We start from the raw sequence: 13,261 nt of genomic DNA, 5'->3' as shown, positions 1-13,261 counted from the left end.
TACGTTTATGACTAATACTTTTCATTGGCTCAGGGCTCAATATATGTTTTTAAAGACCACTTTCACTGTCAAAATATTTCGACAATTAGCGAAAATGTTACAAGCTCACAACACATCCATATCTAATATTAAAAGATAATAATTGGCACAGCTGAAACCATTAACAATTTGGCTCCAGGAAACTGAGGATAGTAGATGGTTAAATATTGAAAAAAGCCTCTGTTCGCAACCACTTCACGTTGTGCCCTTCCTAGATACCTCACTGAAAGAGATCCAAATGAGCGAGTGGACTAGAGTTACTTTAAAAATATGGAGAAAAATAAAAACTTACCTAAAGTCTACCTAAACAGATCTCCTCGCTAACACATATTGGTTACATAAAGGAGTTCATACCAGCTCAACTAGATGTAGGATTCAGGAATTGGACAGAATTCGGCCTAACCAGCATACACCAATTAGTTAATAAGGATGGTCTTAAATCATTCAAACAGATACGGACTGAATTCGGGCTCCCAAGGACAATTTTTTTCAGATATTTGCAACTGAGAGACTTTCTAAAAAAACATAAGGACTGGGAGAGGGCCATGAAACCCACTCCTATTGAGGAGCTGTTGCTCAAATTTGAATTTGGCGATGGCAAGGTAATCAAGGAATTCTACCAAGTCTTCTTGGACCTTTGCCCAAATAATACACTGTATATAAAAGAGAAATGGGAGGCTGAATTAGGTATAGAAGTAACAACGGATACGTGGGAAGAGGTATGTAGTGAAGTGCACCTGGTAACCAACTCGAATACTTGGAGAGAATTTAAATGGAAAGTAATATCTAGATTTTTCAGGACGCCTCAAATAGTGGCCAAAATGGGTCCAGATCATTCAAATAGATGCTGGAGGGACTGTGGAGCACATATCGGGAATCATACTCATATATTTTGGACATGCCCCAAATTGAGACCATTCTGGAGAGAGGTGTCTGAAGCACTAGAAGAAGTTTTTGGTCAAAACATCCCAGAGGATCCCACAGTAATGTTGTTGGGAGTGGTACCGGCAGGTCTGGAGAGTAGAGCCAAAATATATTTATTGCATGTGCTGCTTACAGCGGCCATCAAATGTATTACAATTAAATGGCTAAAACCAGCCCCACCAACATATAGTATGTGGGTGGAAAAAATATGGGACATCTACCAGATGGAACAATTACTTATGCCCTGAGGCTTCAACCAAACATATTTAGTAAAAGATGGAGTCCTGTACTGATGAGGTAGCAGGCTTTCGGAATCTTGAGTAACCAAATACACTTCTCTTCAGACATTCTAGTGTACCCATACACCTTCCTCCATCTCCAGTATGTCTGTTCCCAGTACTGTTTACCTCCCATTGTTGCCGTCGCTCTGTCGTTTTTGTCTCGCTATATACCTGTATTTTATTCCCTTGTCTTTCTGTTTTGTTTTTTTGTTTGTGAATACTTGTAAATGTATGTGAAGTTGTTTGTGTGTATGAGTGTATCATTTATATATCCTGTGAAAGTATACAGCTGAGGTTGTGAAAAAAAAAGAAAAAAAAATCAGTTGTAAGAAAAATGTATACCTGTAATTCTGTGAAGTTGCCTAAACTGAAATAAAAACAAAGTTAAAAAAAAAAAAGAAAAAAAAAGATAATTGTATGCTTATTATCTCTGTCGTTAACTCTATCTCTAACGCTAGCTACCCCAGTTCCCAGTGCCAGCATATGCTTTCACTTTAAAAGACAGAGTTTCCCCCCCCAGAGCCTATGTGGCATGATGCGCCTGGACCCCATCAGAAACAAGGTTTCTGCCCGACAGCAACCTTATATGATGGTTTAACCACATTAAACCTGGCATTGCCATTTTGGGCAAACGTTCAGAAATATTTCAATTTTAATTAAAAAAAGCAAATTATGCCATTTGCCTCCCAGCCAATTATCCAAATGGCATAAGTGGTTGAAATCCGCCCCTCAGCACAAACCGTGTCCTCATGTTGCTGCACATCTGAGGTTGAGAGCCAGGATTACGCTGTTATTTTGTTTTATGCTGGTGTTGTGTGTGTACTCACTGTGTGCACGCACCAATCCCTTTCTTTATGTCCATGCTGTGGGTACGCGCGATAACGGTCTGCAACCTGATTGGATAATGACCCGTCTGCGAGGTCGAGGTGGGATGATGATAGGTTTTGGGGGGATGGGATGTAAACAACACACACACACACACACACACACACACACACACACACACACACACACACACCACACACACCACACACACCACACACACCACACACACACACACACACACACACACACATCATGCATCCCGCACCACCCAGAACCTTTGCGTCCCATAAATCATTGCAGGGGACAGTGCGTTAAGGTCATTCTCTCATGAATATAAAACGCGTCTCCTGGTGGCCGCTTGCAAAGTGCACTCATGGAGCCAAAGTGTCGCGTTAGACTCCACTCAACCTATTTGCCCTTTCTCAGCACTTGGGGGTGCAGGGGGGGGATAAAGAGAAATAGGCCCTGCTGCAATGGCCCAAGCTGAAATATGGGGACAATTTGTACATTTTTATGGAAGATAATCCTTTAGGACCAGTACTAATTAGGTTTTTTCTTTCACCCCTCCAGCGCTCGTGTTGTGTTGGAATGGAAGACTGTCTTTGGGGCTTTGAAATACTTATCTGTATACTTCATTCTTTTTTGTTATAATTATTTGTCTTGGACAGGAGTCTCCAGATAATTTAGGGGCGCTTTCACACCCAAAGTTCGCTTAGATGGTCCGGATCACGGACCAAAAGTTTAAATTGTTGCATTTTGATTTTGGTCCGTTTAGCATTCACACAGGACTTTGTTAAGCGGACCAAATATGAAAACAAATTACATGGTCATACAGGCCAAATTTATCTACTGACAGAATAGGCTATTTCTATGGAAAATGACTCACTGCCAAACTACAACAGAAGCTTGTTGTGATTGTTTTGTAACATAAACTTAAGGAAAGTCTGAATGAATGTCTGAAGCACTGTCGCTGCTTTTCACTTGCAGCACCAATTGTTCTGAATTTCCACACAGGCATTGACCATTATAGTATGGAGGTCTTAATGAAGCCCTTTTTTCAATTTAACAAATTGAACGTTGTTAATTAAATGTATTAGTGAATTAATTTTCTCCATAGCCTTATAATGGGAAAATGCGAAATCACACAAATATTTTTTCTCTCAGAAACCGTAAGGTCTACAGTTACAACACTTTGAATTCACCCTTTGTCAGCCTTCCCAGCTCAGCCAGGGCAAAGTGACACAACTTTGCAATTCACCCTTTGTAATTTTGCAATTTTGCATTTTTTTCTGCAATTTGTTCGGACATACGTTCTCTCACTGAGTCAGTGTGCTTTTAACTTTCAATAGTGGTTGCATTTGCATAGCATAGCCCAGGTGAAAATGATACATTGTTAATGATTCAAGGTGAAGTTGACCACCTCTCGCACACGCACGCACACGAATGCACACGCACGCACATGCACACATGTGCACGCACACACACACACACATTGAAAGTCAATGGAGACAATTGGGGAAACACGTAACTCTGTAATTTCTCAACCGTTTCAGACACACACACACACGCACGCTGTAATTGTTTAATTGCTTAAGCCCCGCCCCTCTGTCTTCCTATTGGCTGGCCTTTACACAGCTCTAACTTTTCCACAGAATTGCACCTTTCCTGTACTACTTGACCCTTGAAGGAGACCTTCCTCAGCTCTGTAGTATTCAGTTCTCCTCTGCCCTTCTCCCACCATGCACCTTTTCAGCATTTGAGTTAATACATCCAACACGCACACACATCTCATTCATGCATACACGCACTACACTACTGACTACTGATTTCCACACCTCATCTGTTTGACTTTGATTTAAGTATGATTTAACTTAATTCTTATTTTGATTGCTTAAATAAATTAATATTTCTTTTGAGTACTGTGTCTCCCCTGTATCTTTTGTTGTGTACTTGGCTCCCCTAGGCCAGGTATGTAACAGACGCGGGCAAACCAGACTGAGTACACCTCAAAATACATACATCAATAATATGATCTATTAAATCACATTGACCACACTGTTGACTGTACGGCTAAGGACTAGTTTAATCAAATAACAGTGAAAGCAGTATGCGCACATTTCACAGCCGCTTAACAAAATGTAAGAAGCGAGACACACGCATTTCAGGCAGTTCTTACGGCGATGGACGGAGGAAACACGCACAAACACACGTGTGAAGAACCAAGAAGGATATTATTTACTACAGAAAAGAGTATTTACTACATGAAACAACATGTGGACGTGGCATGTCTTCCTCTGTAGGACAGGGTCCCATAAGCGGTTGTTAGCACTGACGTGCTTCTCCATTACGCTCTTAATTCTGTTTCACTTCCTGACCCTTGTATTAGAGCCTCTCTTTCTAATCAAATCAGCTGCTCAATCTCTGAGGATAATCTAATGTCAACCCTGATAGGACACAGGCTGCTGCCACAGGCTCGTCTGAGTCAGCAAAACACGCGCATGTGGGCACACGCGCACACACACACACACACACACGCACGCAAACGCGCACACGCACACACACACACACACACACACACACACACACACACACACACACACACACACACACACCTCTTATTCTCTCCTCTCCATCTCCTGTCAGAATCTGTTTCCATTTTTGCATATACTGTAGCTGTAATCTCTCTGTCTCTCTCTCCCCTATTGAAACAACGACCTTCCTATTCTCACACGTATTAAACAGCACAGTGGATGCAGTGCAGTGAGTGAGAACACACGAGAGGAAACAGGAGAAAAATTAATCACATTGTACAGTTTAGTAACAACGCGACACAGACAATCTTTGCAGCTTCAGAGCGGTATAACGACCCCTCCGAGGATGTCAAGAGTGGAACTCATTTATACAATACAAATGCTACGGAGTCAGCAGCATACAAAGTGACATCAAATCTCAAACGGGGGAAGTGGAGAGAAACGACAAGGTAATATCTGTGTCTACAAATGCACAGAATCTCCCTCCCCGCCTCCACCCCGGCATATCTCCACAACTGTTTGACCGATTGATTCAAACTATCGCAGAGAACCCAAGGGACTGATGTGCAGAGTGGGCAGTTGGTCGGTCGGATCAGCGGTTGTCTAGAAATAGCATTATTGATCATCGTTTGCTGTCAGGTAGAAACCTCGTATCTCCATATTGGATCCTACTTGTTCAAACTACAGCATCACACTAAAGTAGTAAAGTATCCAAAAGTAGCAGGTCTACAAACAACATGTTTGAGCTTGTCCAGAGAGAGAGAGAGAGAGTGAGAGAGACAGAGAGAGAGAGAGAGAGAGAGAGAGAGAGAGAGAGAGAGAGAGAGAGAGAGAGATAGATAGAGTGAGAGAGACAGAGAGAGAGAGAGAGAGAGAGAGAGAGAGAGAGAGAAATGAAAAGTCACACTGGTATGGCCGTGATTGATGACGACTCAGGCTCGACCTGGAAAAAAAGATGAAGAGATGGAGACAGAAAGACAAGATGGAGGAAGACTCTATAAACAGCAAATGGAGAGAGGCCCATTTTCCACCGGGGTTGAACCGGTTCAGTTCTTCTCTCTCCCGCCTAGAGTGTTTCCACTGAATATGAATTGGTTCAGAACCTCTAAAGGTGGTTCGGAACTGGAACCAAAAAAATGGCCACCGGTGCTGTGAAACCAACAAGATTTCATGAATCTAGAACGAAACCAGTTCTATAACCAAAGGGAAAAGGGCCAGAGAAAGAAATACAATGGCATATTGATTCATTTAAAAATGTTGCCTCTATTTAGTCATAACTTCAAAGGGAAAATAATGCATTACAGATCAAGGGAAAGACCAAATGGAGAGCAAAGGCGAGCACTGGAGGGCAGGTTGAACATGCAATTAGGCAGTGACACAGGAACGAGCGCAGGAGGAAACAGTTTAATCGCCTGACTAATTGGTTCCTTTTGTTTAGTTTCTCCAGGAGGGACGAGATCCATTGTCGACCTAGCGTCCAGCTTCAATGGCTGAATAGAGACAGAAGTAGTTCTGATGGGAGACGATAACAAGAGCATGACTGCTGACAACATTCAGAGAGAGAGATGGAGAGAGAGGGAAAGGGAGAGAGAGAGAGCAGGTTTGGCACGATTGTTAAGTTTTACTTGACGATTCATTGTGACACAAACAATTGATATTAACAGTTTCATTGTGTATTTGTATTTGGCATTGGACATTGGAACGTGAAGAAAGGCTACATTTCATAATAATCAACAATATAATGATGGCCAACATAGGCCATATTTAATAATAATCGTCTAAACATTTTCAGGATTCAAAAACATCAAAGGTAGTTTTTTTATGCTTTTGTGTGACGCTGTAGTCACACAAACAGAGAGAGAGAGAGAGAGAGAGAGAGAGAGAGAGAGAGAGAGAGAGAGAGAGAGAGGTACGGCATGACGCTAGTCTACAGAGTGGATTGGATTCAGGACATGAAATATTTATTTGGCTTGGAGTCTCTGTGGCGTTATGGAGAATATATACAGTCAGTGGTGGCTGGTCTTAGAAGTGCGTGAAAAGCTTTCCTCCTCGGCTCCATAAAGAACACTGTTGGGCCGCTTCTCACGGTCTCAGTCCACAGAAACACAAAAGAAGGAAAAGCCAAAATCCCAACGAAAAAAGGAAAAGGCAGGAGCACAAATAAGGAAGAACAAAGACTATATGAGGACACTGTGCTCGTGCACTGTACTGACTGACAGACTCAGGCGCGCGCGTGTGCACGCAGCGGCATTGTGACATGCTACTTTTGATGCTTTTGTGTGAAGATGTACTGCAGTATGATCAAGTATGGTGTTCATTTATGAAAAACACAAAAAAGTTACAATTATGAGAGATAACAGATTTCTGCCTGACTGCGACAAAATAGGGTATAAGTGACTCTGTCTGTCTGTCAGTCAGTCAGTCAGTCAGTCAGTCAGTAATAACAGTTGACCATGAATAAAAGAGTGTGCTTGGTGAGCGCTCTCTTCTCATCTACACTAATGATGAGAGCTTTTAGACTGGCCTGGACCTCTCTCTCTCTCTCTCCGTCTCTCTCTCTCTCTCTCTCTCTCTCCGTCTCTCTCTGTCCAACATCCACACACGCCTGCCCTCCATTTTTTATGCACTCCTCTAATCCGTCAGCGTGATCATTAAGCTGCTCCTTCCCTGCAGTCACATAGTAAATCCCCCCCCCCGCTCCACACCTCCCTCCTCCTCCTCTGTCTGCTGTTGTACTGAGAAACCGATATTTTGAACCAATAATAGTTTAGAAGCAGGTGTTATATATTTTTTTACTTTTTTTTAAAAGAATCAAATTCATTATTATTATTATTTTGTACAAATTTGTTGCATAAACAACATTGAAGACATTTAAAACCTAACTTGTTCCTTAATCATAATCGCACCTGTCCCTAATGATGTACCTCTTCACCTTTTGTGCTTATTATATTATGCTTTATACGTTAAGTTGTTGATAGCGTTATTCAATCTCTTCTGTATATCTCTTTATCTATCTCTCACATGCACAAACGCACGCAGCCACGCACGCACGCACGTGTGAGTGACTGTGTGTGTGCTTGCATGCGTGCGTATACGCATGCGTTTGTTGATGCAATTCGGAGACACACAGAGACATAATGCTCTTCTCAACATGCTAAAAAAAACAAGCCTATTATGTTACATGATGCTGCTGAGGTCAAACAACACCATTCAATTAAACACTTCCAACAATGTTCGTGTGAAACGTTATGCGGATTATTCACATGCTTCTGCAGCATGTAAAAGAGTGCAATATATGATTCACAGCTTCCTGTACACATCATGTGATATATGATTCACAGCTTCCTGTACACTTCATGTTTTATAGCTGTCGGGCAGAAAGTCAGAAACCTCTAGTTTTTTATTTCTACATTGCAGTATTGATAGTTTAACTCAAAATGTGAGTACTTTTTCCACCACTGCTTAGATCTACACTGAGGACCTTACAGTGTGGCTGGTACAGTGATACAGTACTGCACCGCACAGTGGGTTAGATCTACACTGAGGACCTTACAGTGTGGCTGGTACAGTGATACAGTACTGCACCGCACAGTGGGTTAGATCTACACTGAGGACCTTACAGTGTGGCTGGTACAGTGATACAGTACTGCACCGCACAGTGGGTTCGGGAACCATTTGTGGGTCACAAACGATTCAACGACACATTTTCATTTCTAACTTGGTTAGAAAATGGTTATATATTATAAATCAAACAAACAAATCTAAGTTCCATGAATTAAAAAATAAATAAATAAACAGATTAAGAAGTAGTGACAATATCGTCTATTTTCACTATAGTTTGGGTCCTGCAGGCAAACGTCTAATCTCACTTGTGGGTATCGACCCGGGACGTCTAAGAAGAACCACTGCCGTACTGTATATAGGGGCCAGAATGCATTAACTACCGATCCACTTTCCATCTCAGCACACACTGTAACATTCTTGAATGTTAATTTTAATCCCACTGTGTACACATATGGAAGCAGATCATCTCATCTGTCACTCCAGCTCCACCGCATCAAATTTCTCTTTTCGGGTCTCGAGCTAAAACGTTTTGGGAGCCACTGCTCTAATTAAATGTAGTATTGTAGTCGACTCATTTTCTGATCTTGTGAGAATCAGTAGCATCCTCAATTCTGCCACCTCCAGCTGCGCCTCCATGTCTTTTCATCAGTGCCACTGTTTCTAAGCTATAAAGCATGGCTGTTAAATACGGTTTTGCACACCCACACGCACGCACGCACGCACGTTTACTGTGTGCGTGTGAGGAGTACCGGCTGCCATGCACTCCGAATGCAATTCTTGTGTTTCCTGTAAGTTGGCATGACCCGCAGGTCTCTTCTGGATCCGGCCAGTCCCGAATGACACGTGTTTATGCATCGTCTACCAATCAGAACCGTTTGTGCTGCTCGCCACGGCTGCCACAGCCCAGAGGAGGGCCGTGAGTGAGCGCCCAAATACATTTTTGATTCACATACGCCTCTTATATGTGGAGCACACACACACACACAAACGTCTGTGTAGTGTAGCTGTACGCGCACACACACACAGTTGATTGCACGCATGCACACATAAATACATTTGTGTTTGTTCGCATCGCTCATGGAAACAAACAGATGGTGAATTGGGAGGCTCCGTGCGGGAAGAGAAGTGCAGCATCATCAGCGCAGCTCGGTGGCAAACAACTGCATTCCGATTGGACCGCAGCGGCGGCCAATTACCTCAAACTGAGACACAACTGAGGTGACAGAGGGGTCGCGGCGAGACTCATGTACTGCTTATTGTATTTTACATTTTGCTCTCTTACACATTGAAATAATGCTATATTCTATCCCCTTCTTTCTGTTTGCCTCTGTGTTTCTTATTATGCTCTGTAATGTGAAGCACTTCACATTACTCGGTCGATGTAAATGTGCTATATAAATAAAGTTTGATTTGATTTGATTTGATTGATAAGAGAAGATCAAGCTCACTTTGCATCATATCTGCTACTTTTTATACTTTTGTGTGACGCTGTAGTTGTGTGGCATGATCAAGTAGCTTATGGCGTTGATTTACGGAAAATAACAAAAATATACAATTTAGATAAGGGGTTTCTGCCCCAAAAGCAACAAAATGTACTTAGTTACTTCGCACCAACTGCCTATTCGTATTCTTGTGATGTCATGAATGCTGCCATTACTCCTGAACTCTCCCGCCTAGGGCCCAGTTAGCAGCCAGCAGCGCCTCCATGATTCAATTATAGATACTGAGAGTTCTGTGCACTGAGGTAACGGCGGGTCATTCTGCAGGAGGAAGGCCAGAGTTAACCTTTCCCCCTCACATAGCCTACAGTAGCACTGCTCCGTGGAGACCACCCCCAAATGACTCTTAAAGACGTGGTACAACAACAATTATCTTTCATACTTTTAGAGCATACCTGCGGTCATAACGAGGACATATCTATCAAATATCTATCTAGCAAAATAATGTGTGTATTTTTATTTTAAAAGTCCCTAAAATTAGACTTGTAATTACTACCTGTAATGCAAACGTACTGCGTGATGACATAAATTAGATACTATTATGAATAAAAATGCGTCTTGATTTCATTCATGATTTCCATAGCTCATGTTCGTCCACTCCACTCACACCTGATTTTAACCCATTTAGACCTGAAAAAAGATTCTACATAGTCTTCTAAATACTGACAGTTTTCTGAAAACCCCATGTTTCTATATCAGTGGTGCTCAAACTATTTCATGTCAAGGACCCAAAAAATTATATGTATTTGGCCTCCGACCCCATCTGAAAATATGTTGTTCCAGCTTCACGCTGTAAAGTGCGAGTGAAAAGAGGGTCAGCATTCAGGAGGCGAACAGCCTCGGGATAAGTGCTGTTCTTAAAGCGGGAGGTATTGCACTTTAGAGACCGGAGTCTCTTACCTGAGGGCAGGGGTGCAAAAAGAGAGCAGGCAGGATGGGAGGGGTCAGCGATCAACTTCTGCATCCTGCGCTTAGTACGTGTGGTGTAGATAGAGGAGACGGATGGGAGGTCGAGGCCAATTTTTGACGCTGTGCGTACCACCCTTTCCAGCAGTTTCCTCTCTAGGTCGGTGGTGTTTCCATACCACACTGAGACTGAGAAGACGAGGACACTCTCCACATAACAGTGGCTCTGTAGAAGTGAACCAACGCCTCCCCAGTCACACCGAAATTCTTTAAGAGGCGTGGAAGTGAAGCCTCTGGTGGGCTTTACTCAAGATGTTACTAGCGTTAACTTCCCATTTCAGGGAGCAGCATACGTATAGTGGTGCCAAGGAATTTAAAACTGTCGACCCTTTCGACAGGCTGGTCATCGATAACCAGGGATGGGGGCATAATCATTGTGGACCTGTAATGTTCAATTTTCACACTTTTAGAGTTGAACTGACAACTCATTTAGTCACATTTACTCAAGTACAATTCTGAGTACAATGCACGCCTCGCTGTGAGATGTGTTTGAAAACGTTTGAATAATGTTGATTTTGTCTTTACACAAATTCTCTTCTGGGGTTCCCTGGAACATTTTCAGATGATGGTCCGTGGTCAATATGTATCAATTTGAGGATCCTGAAAAGGTTTGAGAACTACTGAATTGGAAGGAATTTAGTATAGTAATAATCTGAGCAAGTCTTCCACCACCAACCACTGCCTCATAAGGATATCTGATGGCATAGCTCAGAGAGAGAGGAGACAGGGGGAAAATAATAACAAAATGATTGGGAAAGGGAAGAAAACAAAACGAAAGCTTGAAAAAAGCGGAGAGAAAAGGCGAGAATAATAAAAGGAGAACTAGAAAGAGAGAGAGAGAGAGAGAGAGAGAGAGAGAGAGAGAGAGAGAGAGAGAGAGAGAGAGAGAGAGAGAGAGAGAGAAAGAAGGACCCAGACAATGGCACCCGAATGCACAGACACACAAAAACACGTCATAGGCAGACAAAAACCTAAATGCCATTTCCTTGGAAGTGAAAGCTGTCCCGGCCCAAATGCCAGCCGTGACATCACTGATAACCATGGCAATTCCATTGGCTCCATGTCCTCCTCCTCAAACACACTAACTAATGTCAAAGGTTCACCTGAGGCCATCGTCAGTTTAAATTCATCACCTCACAAAGGCAACAAGCCCACACAGTCACTGTGCATAATCTGAATGATTGTGTTCCTAGGATGGTCAGGGTAGGACGTGGCTTCTGATTGACTGAATCGGGGGTAGAGAGTGCTCGGCTGTGTCAGTTTGGACTAATGCGTTCAGATATACTGAACTGGTACAGGAAACAGGTATGGAGACTATGGGACACTGAACTGGTACAGGAAACAGGTATGACGACTATGGGACACTGAACTGGTACAGGAAACAGGTATGAAGACTATGGGACACTGAACTGGTACAGGAAACAGGTATGGAGACTATGGGACACTGAACTGGTACAGGAAACAGGTATGAAGACTATGGGACACTGAACTGGTACAGGAAACAGGTATGGAGACTATGGGACACTGAACTGGTAGGAAACAGGTATGAAGACTATGGGACACTGAACTGGTACAGGAAACCGGTATGCCAGCCTTTGAAAACTGGAACTACAATAAAGCACAGAGCCTATTATTTATTCAAAACACCAATTGTCAACAACAGGGGTGGACAGTGTTTTATGCTGTGTTCTGGGTTCGTATCCCACTTCTGACCAGTGTTGTTTTTGGCAGCACATTTCTATTTGATCGCATAGCATCGGGGACAGATCACTGTGTAACACAGTGCAGAAAGCTAGCGGATGTTGTGATCCGTTTAACCGGAAATGACATCGCCAGATTTGCTCTATTCGGTCAAAATCGGCACAATGGTGAAGTTACCGCCACCATCAGGACTGGGTATAATACTATAGGATTGCCGTGTTAAAATGAGATATAGTGTGTATATCACAGATTTTTCTATTGGCATTAAAATGATGAATTAAAAATATGAATAGAGCTGGCAGAAGGCACTGAAAAGCTGTATATTGGTGTGGCAGTCCAAGGGTTTAGAATCTGAATATGAGACATGATACATGTGATTGTGACACCATCATAACGCATCATGCAACCTATTACTAAATAAATAACCAAGTATTAAAATAAATAAGTGGTACAAGCCTGTGTGCCTCTGTCCTTCTAAAGCACAAGCCCCTTATTGTTACTGTACGTTACTGTAATATGAAGAAGTATAGTGCACGCACATCCGAGGCCCAGGTGCAAGACAGACAAACATACAGTATATACTGTAGCTTGTCACTGTGTTGTTATTTAAGTACCTGATATATTTATATATACTTTAAATGTAAATATGTGTATTGCTTTTTGAATTCTGGGATAGGTACACACTGTTTATATTTATATTTCTTTCTTCCAATGCCAGCCAATTGATGAGTTGAGTTGACTGCTGTGACCTCACTTGCTTAGATGGTGAACTATATTAACGTACAGTATGTTTATTCCCATGTGCATGTTCTGATGAAGATCCAATAAGATCGAAACGTTGAGCAATAAAACTTCAGAGGAGCTTTTTCCGTATCACCAGTGTACGTGCAGACTCTATTCTTCTTTTTACTGTACCTTCCCACTTCCCACC

At 42.4% G+C, this 13,261-nt stretch overlaps 1 protein-coding gene across 2 annotated transcripts in view; it reads right to left on the bottom strand.

Annotated features, from left to right (window-relative positions):
* b4galnt4a (beta-1,4-N-acetyl-galactosaminyl transferase 4a) overlaps positions 1–13,261 on the bottom strand; it is a 273,455-nt gene that overhangs the window by 57,705 nt on the left and 202,489 nt on the right. The gene's annotated exons all lie outside the window — the stretch shown is intronic.

The sequence above is a fragment of the Protomyctophum bolini genome, assembly GCF_963924005.1.
Source record: "Protomyctophum bolini genome assembly, chromosome: 4".
Taxonomy (NCBI): domain Eukaryota; kingdom Metazoa; phylum Chordata; class Actinopteri; order Myctophiformes; family Myctophidae; genus Protomyctophum; species Protomyctophum bolini.
The sequence above is the reverse complement of the archived record's forward strand: the minus strand, read 5'-3'. Positions and strand labels throughout refer to the sequence as shown.